At 37.9% G+C, this 13,580-nt stretch overlaps 1 protein-coding gene across 4 annotated transcripts in view; it reads right to left on the bottom strand.

Annotated features, from left to right (window-relative positions):
- Positions 1-13,580, bottom strand: part of CPNE4 (copine 4) — a 226,441-nt gene that overhangs the window by 72,673 nt on the left and 140,188 nt on the right. The window lies entirely within an intron of this gene.

Below are 13,580 nucleotides of genomic sequence, written 5' to 3'. Positions count from 1 at the left end.
ATCTATTTTTGTAACTAGTCATTTTTATAAACTCCAAGAACAAGTAATTTCAATATACCAGTCTGTTCATATTCATTGAATAAAATCATTCATGCTTAAATATGGTTATATTTCTTCACTGCAAGAAAAGAAGCTAAATGGAACATGCAGTTGCTCCTTGTAGTGCTGTAACATTCATTTTAGAAACACTCTCCTCCAGACAAAAACAGTATTTTATCACAAAGCCCAAGACTGTAACATCGTGACTAATATTCCAAATTTACAAGATAATTTAAGATTCCCAGAATATAATTGAGATGCACCATTTACAAACTACACCAGGTAGAAAATTAAAATGACTAATCAATGGCCCCTTTTCATACATGACAGCTGGGAGGTGCAGATCTTACTTTTATGAAATGAATTCTTCCAAAATATGGTTTTCAGCAAAACATGAGTGGTCTTGGATCAAGCACCTGAACAGCAAAGATGCTGAATTCATACTGCCTGTTCCCCAGAAATGTCACCCTGAGTTCACCACTATCCAGTTTCCTGGAAGTGGAACAGAACTATGGAAAGTGCTGCTTTGACTGGAGGTTGCAAAATGTATTTCAACAAATTGCTCTGTTTGATCCAAACTGATAAAAACAATAAATAATAATAATTAATTAAAAAAAAAGTAATGGGCTTTAATTCCAATTTCAAAATTTAAAGTAAGAGAAGAAACTTTATGTATGCAATGCTGTCTTGAGTAACAAGAAATAAAGACATTTAGTTTGGGGGGCACTTCTTTTGATTAACAGTCTGATAAAACTGTGATAGATTTAAATTGTTTTATGTGAACCAAGCAGCATGTTTTTGGGAAAAAAAGTTTAGATGCAAATCCTGACCAACTTTAGCCCTTTGTATTTATGCTTGCAAGAGGTATCTTCAGCATTAAGACAGCAGAAGCAGAGGGATGGGTGAAAAAGAGATCTGAAAAAAGGATGGGTGAAAAATCTGCCATTATCCTGAGGCTTTGCTTCGGCACAGCATTATATTGGCATAACCAGACTATTCACTACATGCTCTTGCAGTACTGCTATTGTAGGACTCTTATTGCAGACTTGCACAGATCCTTCTCTTTCTTTCCACGATAGCAAGTGGAAGCACATACACCTGTCAGTCAGAAAAGGATCCTGGCATCACTGGATTTTGTGGAAACTTTCCTAAAAGATGCAGGGCAGTATTTTCAAAAAATTATCAGTAATTCTGATTGTTTTTGACATGTAAAACTTGTGCAATATTGAGATATTGAAGAAACGGATATCCCAAGAGCGGCATAAATTGATGGACAGATGAATAAGGAAGGTAGAGGAAGGAGGTCTTTCTTGGCAACAGTAAAAACAGTAAAAAAAGTGCTTCTTTTCATTTTTCTTAGTCCTAGAAAACAAATAAGGGAACCTTTCAGTCTAAAAAATATGCCTACATTTTGCAGATTACGCTGGAATCTGCAGTGTTTGAGGTTCTGAAGGATCCCTGCATCTGCAACTGGGGGACATATATCCTACATCGAAAACACCAGAAGCAGAACTGACTCCAGTACTGGCCTCTGCTAATGCTGCACCCTTTGAAACAGAAGTATTAAAAATTAAATGAAACAAACAAACAAACAAACCCCCAAAAAGACCAACCAACCAACAAAAAACCCCACCCTGACCAAACCAAACCAAACCAAACCTAAAAGAAACCACAGGCAAACCTCTGTATGTCTTTTAAGATGAAAGAGTGCTTAAAATAATATCCTGTAGAGGAAACACTTGGTTTAACAAAAAAACTCAGCTTTTTGCCTATAAAGGAATTCTAGTCTATACAAGACTGACAAATGAGTATCCTCTTTTGGCTTATTTCTTTTCCCCAGACTTCACTTTTACATCCTAAACTCCTCTGAATATTGAACCTGTAACTAATCTTGATCTTAAATTTGGTGGCAAGCCTGTCCCTGGGCACAGGGCAGTGACAGTGACAAAGTGGTGATCGGAATGATGGTTTGCCTTCTGTAGGAATGAAGGAAATTAACAGCCAAAGGAATCAGCACAAGAAGCTGTATAGAAGACAGATCAGGCTCTTATTTCTGTATCATTAAAGATCGAAGGAAAGAACTCAAATGTCAACAACTTTAGGAGTACATGTTTAATGCTCTGAACAGCCAGGAAAATGGGAGCAAGTCAGACCAGGAGAGCACGCAGTGAACATCACATTACCAGGATCCTGTATTTTACTTTTGCAGGTCACCTTAAAGCTATGTAGTGTAGAGGATTTAAAGCTCTTAAGGAGATTAAGAGTTCAAGAGCTGTGAACAAACAAATTTAGGCTACTAAAATCACAATTCTAAATTTTAAAATGTGCATGAGATGATTATGAGTATGAGTTAGTGATTTTTAATTATTTTGTGCAAGTTTTGCATATTCATAAGTCAGCCTGGAGAAACACACACTGCATTCTGATGAATCACACTCTTAACACAGCCTCAGTATAGCACAAGACAAGGTTTCAGGGGCAGGACATGACACTGCAGCAGACTCACAGTTTCAAATGTCCACAGCAACACTGGGGACTGACCCTTCCCACAGCCTCAGTTCTAAACCACATGTGGCACCTTCTGCTGCCCAGTCTGCTTCACCTCTGTCCTCCCCAGGTCTGGGAAGCTTTAATCTGCCCAAATTCCTCATACATAGAATGGCATGGGGAATGGCAGGAGCCAAACCATGCTTCTGCTTCCCCCACCTCAGCCAGCCTCTGACAAGTGTCAGAGCTGGGGAATGCAAGGCTCCCAGGAGAAGGGCAAGGGATGGAGGAGGTATGAACTGCAGCAGAGGGATCCCACACTCAGGAGGAAGCTGGAAGGCATATAGGCTTTGTTACCATGCCCAAGACAACCACAAGGTGAAATCCCCATGGCCAGATCCTGACTCTTCCCAGACAGCTCAAACTGTGTGTACAGCACACACCTAGAGAGGAACACACCTTTCTCACAGGTATCTCTGTCAGATCATCTGGCTGTGTCCTTTCACATTTCTTTCTTAGTGGCAGCATCATGAAACATTTAGGTGATAACTTTCAGCACTGCTTGGATCAACATAACTCATTTATTAATAATATTTATCATCAATCTGAAGCAATGTTCACACAACCCTCACCTCCCAGTTCCATTTTATTCATGAATAATACTTGTGGTATCATGAAGAAAATACTCTTGAAAACTGAAAGTTGGCAATTTTTTTTACTCCTATATTTTATCCTGGTCAAAAACTGAGGACTCATTTCTGGCACGATTCTAATAAAGCAATTTTTTCCAATATTTTGAAATGCAAGGGTCTGAAATACTGCTGTCTGTCTGAGAGAACAATTGTGTCTCCTTAATGTGAGTAACCTACTTCTCAATTAGCCTGTAAAAATAAACCTGCCTTTCCAGACATTAGTCACCAGACTCTCAGATGTTTTGCTTGCAACTAGAAATGGATTCATTAAAAAAACAGAAGTAGCTGATATCAAGTAGGGATTCTGTTGAAGGGCAGTATTTTTATGAAAAATGTATAAGCTGATATGTACAAGAAAGGAAGGCAGCAGGGGGCTGTGCGTGTGTAACCAGGGTCAGTATTTGAATCAGGATGAGTACTTGAAGGCTTACACAGAATTCTCTATGCTCTGCTGCTGCTGCCACAAAATAGTAAAGGACTAGACTGGCTTATCTGGCTTATATATGTGTTTATACACAGTAAATGAGACACACTTCAGCCCTAAATAATCCATTTACCTTTTCATAAAATTTTACTTAAGGAGAAAAAAAAGCTTTGCAGCATGACCTATTAGCAGTATGCACATCACCTTGTTATGAATATGCAGTTTCTCAGATAATAAAGCCCTAACCATTTAAAGGTTTTTCAAATGAAAATCAGTGAAAAATGAAGCTTAAATTTTATTCTGAAAGCTTCAAGTATTCTTCATATAAAAATAATAAAAGTACATGTTATCAGTATCATCTTTCTGTCAGATGCTAGTGAACACATCGGGAAAGGGATATTCCTCTTTACTTCACCACATTTTCACAGTTACTGGCAGTGAACAACTTTGTACTCTTGTGAAGCTGGAAAGAGCATCTAATAGATGCTGTTAAAAGCCAGCCATAATGCAATAACCACTCATGAATTTGTCTACTCAAATTTTCAGCATATTGACAGATTTTGGCCTCCCAACATCCTTTGACAAAATATCCCTGTCCCATCACTGAATTGTATTGTATAAAAAGAGAACTTCCTTTGTGCCTGGTCATAGTGATTTTCACATTCATGTACCCTGAGGACAAATAATCAAACCATTCTCTCATCATTTCCCCCAGGTCATTCATGACTCCAGAGCCACCTCTTTATCTTTTCCTACCATAGAAAAAAAATCTGCTATCAGTAAATCCTGGAATTTCTCAGAAATAAAATCTGTAAGGAGACTCAATAAGAACTCTAGGGTAGTAATGTAACAGTCAACAATGTAAGAGGTGATTAGTAGATCTAAACAAACCTTAGGCATTTGATATCTAGGGCTGTCTAAGAGATCAGCTGCTGATGCTGTTCCTACATTGTAACTTCAGATCAAGGCAATTTGGAGTCTATGAGGTAGGCCAGCCATAGCCTTTTGTATCACCTCTTCTAAAAGCAGACTGGAAGACCTGACAGTCTGTACAGATACTACTGAGAAGTTATTTCCAACATTACTCCTCTTCCACTCCAGGATATATGGGCAGTTAATGTGCTCTTCAGGAGAGGAAGGATTATGTATGTTTGTGAAAGGAAATATTGTCACTTTGCTAATCTCAGGCAAAGCAGATACAGTGGCTGTCATGCTCAGGACACAAAACGTGTCTGCAGTCACCAAGTAGCCTTATGCTCCAAACAGCTTGCACATCCATTGGGGTGTTCTGTGGCAGCAAGGACTTAAATACAACAAGCTTTGAACAATTGTGTTGAGCAAAACTTCTGTGAACAGCATGGTGGAAACAGCTAAATGGAAAGGGGAAAGGATTGGTGCACCTCAGCTGGCTGCTCAGTGAGGGGCCCTGAAGAGCACAAGAGTTGGGGCTGACACAGCAGATGAGGGGCCAAGAGAAGGTCACCATCCCAGGCTCCCTGAGGAACACAGCTGTTGTAAGCAGGCCATGTAAATAACTCCACGGGCCCTAGGGAACAAGCAGCTCTTGATTTCTCTCTGTCTGAGGAGGCACCCAGGATGAAGGTGTCACAAAGGAATTTTATCCTAACATCAAATCCCGCTCAAAGCTCTGAGACAGTGATAGCTAACACTGTGGCAAAACTTCCCTGGCGTGCCTCAGCAGCTGTAACACTAAAAACAGAACAATAACTACCCATGAACACACTGAAGTCTCCAAGAGCTGTGGTTTCTTCTAGTATTACCACATGGAGGGTGGGTTTTTCGTGGAATCCTGTAGAGCACTGCCATCGAGCAATTTCAAAATCATTGGGAAAACCAGCATACATTACAACATGACAACCATGCTTAATTTAGGGTTAATTTAGATTTGGTAAGGCAGACAAAGCTTCCCCCCCCGCCAAACTTAACTAATTATGTAAGGTGCATATACATTATACACACGTACTTACACATTCCAAAATGTGTATAACATCTAGCTGGGAGAAAACATGTTTTTGGTAAACTAAAAATGCAGATCTAAATTTTAACAGAATGAGTGTTAGATGAGATCCCTGGGTGCAGAAGGGCTAAATACGTATTTTTAGTGTGAGACAAATTTCACACTTTTCAAGTAATCACTGTGTAACAAGACATCTTCTAAAATACTTGCATTTAGACACTTAATACCTATTTCTGCCCTAGTGATGCCTTGAATATAACAAACAATTTATAATTAGGCCCCTAAACATACTTCTAATTTTTTTAAACAAATTTGTTATTTTGCCTTAAATTTGACTCTGCTAGGTTCCCTGAGAGTACTACAATTTAAAATACACATATTTGATTATCTGCACCATGTAGCCATTTTTGCATAGGGTATGTTAGCACATAAACTATCAAATACAATTTAAGAGTAGAATTTTAAGGTAATCTTTCTGTTTAAAGTACATAGTTCACAGCAATGACTACATTTATTACAAGATTTAACAACAAGGAAAGAATTTCCATGAGTGTCTAATTTTCAATTTACACAGTAAAAAATATATCTGGAAAGAAACCAAAGGCCTCTGTAAGTTGATTATATGTCAGCCAGTGTGAGGCTCTGCTACTTTATGAGACTGAAATGAGATTCCCTAGAAATTGCCTTCCCTATTTTTTCCAGTCTCAACAGAAAGAAATGAAAAAAAGAATATAAAAAACTGGTTAGACTTCCATTTTTAGTATCATGGGATGCTGTAAGGCACACAGTAAAACATCCTGTAGACACAAAGGCATGAAAATGATGGATTTTCTTTAAAATATGCAAGACTTAAAATTCTCTCACTACAGCATTCAGCTGCTTTACAAGGTTACAGCTCTGTGTAATCCTGATCTATTTTAGTGAAAGCAGAGCTTCATTCTATTATTTTAATTCAAAATGGTAACACTTGTTTCTAAACTTACACAGTAAGAAGCTCTGAGCTTATTCTGGGGTCTGTAAGGATGTGCAGTGAGCTATCAATACGGAGATATGAAAATTGGGAAGACTGTAGAGGTCATTTAATTAACTGGCATCCCATATGCCCACCCTCCAGTATGGAATGATCCTCATTACCAGGCTGTGCTTTGTTTCATTTTAAATGGTCCCAGGGATGGGATTTAGTGCTCTATCAGCTATTCCCCTGTGAAGGAATCAGACCTCTGATTTAGCTTACAGTCTAATAACTATAAGCAGCACTTACAGGAGCCTCTGCTTCATTTCAGGGGATTAAAACTCAGTTTCAAAGATAATGAGAAAGAGCCCTTCAAAACATTTCTCCCACTGATGACTAGCATAGCAAGGCTGTAGAAGCCTCTATTTATTTGTCTTGGGATGGAACCATGGAGGCAGTAAGCAATCTGAAGTAAGCTCACAAAAAATGCAATGTACAAATTATTTGGAGGCAATCCTCTTATTTGCAAAAGAGAAACAGAGAAAAAACTCCTCAGATCCCCTAAATCCAGGCAAACATATTCACACAAAATATTTTTGTTTCTTTGTTGTCCTCTCTGCCCTTGCTTCAGACTATGAATTCTCCTTGCAACGTCAGAGGGAAATTTCATTTCTACCCAAAAGGTCATGGAACTGGGGGTTATGGTAAGGAAAGGGAAGTAAAAATCTCTTTTTACAGGGTAAACTCTGAAATTTGGTCTGTCAGAGTCATCCAATGGTTGGGGAGAAAGACTCCTGTCCCTTTCTACCCTGCCCATTCTATTTAAATATACCAGCTCTTCAGCCTTCTACCACCTTCTGCCAACTTTTTCAGCACCCAGGCCCTTGGAGATGTGAATATCACCTCTTTTCTTTATAACCACAGTGTATCAGATGATCTCTTCTTGTGCAATTCACTTGGACCCTTAATTATTGTGACAACACTTGTTATTTAGACAGTTCTTTCATCTTCAAAGCACTTCATAAACATCAATTAACCCAAATCTCGATTAATTAATCTGACAATTAATTTGCTATATAGCCAGCAATTCCTGTAATTGAGAACAAACTAGTGGCTATTAAAGTCATCAAAATGAGTCCACTTGACTCCAACAGACATGGGATCCATCTCAATTCTTGAGTCTATTTCTCTCTCCTAAATCTTGACTGCAACATGATTTTTCTTCTTCCCCAGCCATCTTCAGTTGCTTTATCAAGAATACAGCTAAGGAATGGCAAGAGAAAAAAAAAAAGAATCTGCTAGCTGAGATCACACACACGTAGAGTTAATCAGTTTTGTTTTACAGGTCATCTTAAATCTTACACTCCACCTGCATAGAGTTAATGAAGATTGATCAGGTCAGTCCTTGACACAATCAGACAAATCAGGGTTCCAAACACTGTGCTGTAATTAGTGAATTCAGGAGGCACTCCTATCATAAGCTGATTGCTAAATTATAGTTTAACCCAAACAGACAACAGGGTGAGTGATTGCAGCAAATTCCCCACAGTTGCTTTAGGTGCTCATGAAATAGGCACCTAAAGTTTTTAATAATCATTGTAGTGCCTGTGGTAGCAGTTCTCTCACTCATGTAGAGAAAGCAAGAGGAATGTAAAAGAAAAAGGAAAAGAAACATTTACTTGAAATGAAGGTTTGGTGGTATTTAAACAAGAAAGTCTCAGACACTGCCTTTCACAGTATATTGTTTAATTTTATAATAATCCTCAAAATAATGCATCATTCTCTTGGAAGACTGTATTAAAACTTCTATGTGCATGAAGCACTTTGCACTTAAACAAATATTTCTCTTAGGTTATTAAATATACACCTCATCCTAATATTTAAACATAATTTTTTTTTTTCTTTTCAGCACCAAGAAGGAACTTTTTATTATTCAAAATTAAAAGCACAGTTAGCGCTAGAAGAACTTTGCTAAAAATTCACAACACAATAACATCCTTGAAATGGCTAATAAATAAATATTATTCAGACTATAAAGAAAGAGCAGCATTCTCCAAGAGTGAGGCAATTATTCTACAGATTCCAGGAAAATGCTTTGACCTAATGAAAAGGAAACAACTTACTGAAAAAGAAACTTGAAAGTATCTTTTGATTCATACTAAAGGCATGTAAATGTTGAGCCCCCTTTGTTTTTTTTGAACATTTTCTACAGGGAGGACTCCATTTGCAAATACCTCTTCAACAACACCAGAGTAAGCAAGCAGAGAATGATTGGCTCCACTGGCATTAATTTGGTGAGTAAATTGAAGGGAAAATGTAGAACTGCTTAGTTAATCAAGTATGACTGAAATCACCCAATCAAGTAAATAACTAGCAAGTCTAGCCTGTGCTCTAATTTGTTCTTGGTGCCAGTCTCTTTCTACATGGAATTAAAAGCCCAAAGAAAACAGCAACAATAAATGAGCCTTCCCTTATGGAAAAGTATAAAATCCTTCAGTTCATGCCTTTCTAATCATCATTTGACACTGCTTGAATTGCCTTTTAAGCCACATGCTTTTTAAAATCCTGCAGAAATTATTGCTGTTGACCACAAACTATTTTTCCATACTAATGCTTCAAACGCTCTGACAGGTAAACTGTGAAAGAATAAAAGCACTAATGGATTTGTCTGACTATATTATTCCTTGTATTTAAGCTTTATTTGGTCTTCTTCACAGGTTCCTCTCAGTTACTCTCACTAGTGGCTTTCAGAGGTACTGAGGGTTTATTGAAGGATTACAGTTTATAATATACCTGTATAAGCAGAGCTGCAGTCAAGTATTAAAGGTCACTGAAAAAGTATTGATCTAGAGAACGCAGCAGCAATAACTCAGAGACTATCAAAACAGCCACTGCTATTTGCTTTTCCTTAACTCAGAATGGAGCAGACCATTTATAAGAAGCAATTTCTTCTCCTAATGATCCATCATTTTGCATGAAAGAGTCAACACGCTTAAGAAATCAGAAGGAAACAGAAGGTTACAACCGTCTGAAGAAGACCCAACACTCCACCCCCAAAAATGCCATAGCAGACACTGGGGAAGAGATTATGACATTAATAACGAATTCTCATGTAATGATTTTAATTAATAAAATTAAAAGAAAGTGATTATCTATTTACATCCAGAACAATGTCAAGATCTTTCTTGTAAGCTGTGGAGCTTCTTCTAATAATATTGTAATGAGGTTCACATTATATAATAGTATCAACAAAGCAGAAGTGGCACTGCATAGATTACTAATTTAAGCAAAGGGCAGGTCTCTCAAGAAGACCTTGTTAACAATGACCTACCAAAAAATATAGAAAATCCATGGTCTATGAAAATTCATATTGGAAAGGGACATATTTATCAAGATCTTAGTATGGAAATAAATTGAAAATGACCTTTAAAGTCCTGAGTGCACCTTGCTAGGACTAAGAGCATCATAGGTACTTTGGGGTTTGCAAGCAAATGTAAACAGACTCCTCAGCAGAAATGAAAACAATTCCTGCGCTAAGACACAGCTACTCCAACAGGTCAGATGGACAGAGCCAAGGGAGTCAACTGGACATAAAAGAAAACAGAGAAGAATGGCGGAACCAAGTTTTAACCTCATTGGAAGTGCACAGGAAGAGGCAACCTTCCCATGGTTACCAAAAGAAAGCAACAGTACTCTCTCCTCAGGCTGCAAAGGGCCTCACAGGCACAGAGGGAGCCTCATGCCCCGGTGTATGGAACAGCCCTGGTAACCGTGGCTGTGTGTCCCACTCACAGCTGCACATGCACCAGTTTCCTCGGGATCATCACCTGTCATCTGGGTCATGCCAGGATGGAGCAATAAACAAACTGACAGCAATGATATAGTTGCAACATACAGATTTTTGAAAGGTAGAAAAATACCTAATGGACATGCTTCTTTTGAAAATTTCCTCTTATGTAGTTGGAAGATGGAAAGGGCTTTCTACACAGATATGACATGTGCTTCCCACTCTCCTAGCAGCTTATCAGTTCACCTCAGCAACATTTTTATTCCTTTTTTTTTTGCCTCAGTTCCTACTTTTCCTTGTGAACTGAGCTTCTTTTGGGGTGATTCTCCATACAACCTCAGCAGGAGATCAAATTATTGTATGTCATACAACCTGTTTGGACTTTGCCTAACAAGCAAAGTTGTTGTTATTGTTGTGACTATTTTTCTGTATACATTACCAGGACTTCTCTAGAAAAAGAAGAACCCTGCAATGGTGATATTAGAATGGGTGGGCAGTAGATGATCCCTACCAGAAAATAGCCACAATAAAATCTTGTATTTCAGATAAACCTATGACAGCAACATAACCCACATGCTGAAACCAGATTTGAATGCCAAAAATTTCACAATTTACAGGACATTCAGCACAACAGACTAGGATAAAACCTGCCCTCAGAAGGAGTACAATCCTCATTCAGATTTGTCAGTAGTTACTGCTGTGGTTTGAAAATCTTTACATATTAGGAAAGCAATGCACTACTTTTGGATCAAAGAGGTATTTTGTTCACTTCAATGGATACACTAATTGCTTGTCCTGTTAGCATTAAAAGAAGGTATGATTGGCACTGAAGTGTGACCAGACTTCTTGGATGGTTTCAGTGTCTGGGAAGAAAAGCTCAGTAGGTTCATAAATCTAATATAACATTTTCATAATAAAACCTAGAGCAGCAATAATTGTAATAAAGTTTTATAAGATGTCCTGAGAGGAATAAAATGTTCATTATTCTCCGCACCACAGCTAAATAAAGCAAAATTAGTTTTTTCTTTAAAGCCCATAAGGAATTCAAATTAACAGACTTTGCAAAGAATGCTAGCAAAAGACTTTTGGCAGACTCTAACTATTGTCTGCTTTGATTTTAGTGACCTAACTCATCTTTCTAAACAGGCATTTTAAAACAGAAAGTTTCAAACGGCCTGCAAGACTTATGAAGAGAAAACTTCCTGTAAGTTGAAAAACTTTCTGAGAGTTGTTTTAGGGTACTTTTCCCATGTTAATCCTCATTCCCCAGAACAAAAATCTGAGCGCTAAGCTCAGTACTCATGTGAATTCAGCAGCAGAGATGAAGGGCCAGGACCTCAGGCTTCCAAATAGCCTACAGAGGTAAACCAAAGGTAGGCACAATTGCAAGGTGGCTGCAGTTAAGAATTTCCACAAGCCGATAGCTCCCTCTGAGCCCTTCTGTTGCCTCTTTAAGCCTTAACTTAGGTTATGCTTTCAGAGTATGTTAAAAACTAACAGCAGGAAGAGACACAAAACTACGCAGCCTTATGCAACTACTGTTCACAGTGATCAAACCATCTTGGCAAGAAGCTGGTGCTCAGCAAGGCAACTGGAATACTCTAAATCTCCTCCCCGTTAAATAAGGCACAGGGAACTCTTCCAACACTTAGCTGTAACATATTGCTATATACTTTATGAAGTGAAACAAAGCGACTGAAGTCAAATTTTCCAAAATATGGTAATGCAAAAAGTGGAATGCTTAGTCAATCAAAGTGAAGTCAAAGTAAATCAAAGATAAACATTCATACAGTTCTATACCAGTCACAGACACTTCAGATCTCTAATTATTATCATTTTCACTCTTCTGTCCTAGCTGCCATCCAATTCCTAGGGTATAGACCATATAGAAAAGAAGCAAATAATTATCTGACAAGTATTATATGCTATCTCTCAAATACAAGTGATTTGGATGGCTGCTCTACCCTAGCAGCCTTATCTTACACCCACCAAAAGTTATAAAGGGCCTGAATTGGAAATAAGTATCAAGCTTTTTTCTTATTTTACAGCCATAATTAGTTTTAAAATATTCCTGTACTCATGAATGATCTGATGCAAATCTTAGTACTTTTAGCTTTTCTGCAAATGGCTGAACTGTAGCCTCAGGCAAATACTCAGATATCTAAAGCAAGGCTGCCAATATTTGCATACACAAAAGAAGAACACAAAAAATTCTCCCAGAAAGAGAGGGAAAAAAAGACTGTCTTGAAAATTCTCAGTAGGTTCATAAGACCCATGTTGCTCTGGTTTTCTTCCTTAGCCATTCTTTCACTGACTTTCACCTCATCTTCTTAACAGACAGTCCTAAGGGACTACACTTGTTCCTCTTCACTTCTCCCTTTTCAGCCTTTTGGCCGTTCATTTGCAAACAATTTTGACTACTGTCTCTGCTCATAGCTCAAAAGATCCCCTTTATTCCCAGACCCATTTTCTTCTGCCCACACTGAAATCTGAGCCTTTCTGATACCTTCTCACCTCAATTTCAACGCATTTTTCCCCCTGGAATCTCATTCCTCTACCATTATGGAGTTGCCACTTGTTCTCACATTCTAGACTTTGTATTTTGTTTGCTTCTCTTCCTAGGTTTTCTCACCTGAGTGATTTAAAGACCTCATGTACACAACGTGATGAAGGCAGTGCTGTGCTAATTCTGCATTTCATTTCAGTAGCAGAAAACTGATCCATCTCTTGCCTCAAATTTATATGTTGTTCCATAATAACAGGGCTAATTTTGTAAATCCAAGCATTCATAAGACTGCTTTTTACTCTTTCCACATATCTGTGATATGCTTTGCAACATATCCACACCAGCATTTTATTTTTCTATCTGCTTAGTACATCCTACAGTAAGTAATGAGTGAAAAATGACAACACCCCTTCTGCAGGATTTTGCAGCTATAATGATGAAAGAAGAAATGTTTGCAAGGACAAAATAAAATTCTATTAAGCAAATAGGTATAGTAAGAAAAAAAATAGTCATACTTTTGAGTCTAATATCCTTTCATCAGGTCTAAGAGCCTGAATAGACACTGGGGATCAGTGCCCTTTGTTCGAAGTTTTTAAATTTAGTATTAGCCTTAAACCTGGTCAGAAGATATAAACAATTTGATAAAGATTTGATTTAAACCAAATTAGATGAATGAAGATGATTTTTTCTACACAAAGCTCCAGGTTCCCAATTA

Source organism: Pseudopodoces humilis, chromosome 1, assembly GCF_049639895.1.
Source record: "Pseudopodoces humilis isolate 2021_Gansu_Grassland_sample_001 chromosome 1, ASM4963989v1, whole genome shotgun sequence".
NCBI classification, from domain to species: Eukaryota; Metazoa; Chordata; class Aves; order Passeriformes; family Paridae; genus Pseudopodoces; species Pseudopodoces humilis.
This window is presented reverse-complemented; position numbering and strand designations above follow the sequence as displayed.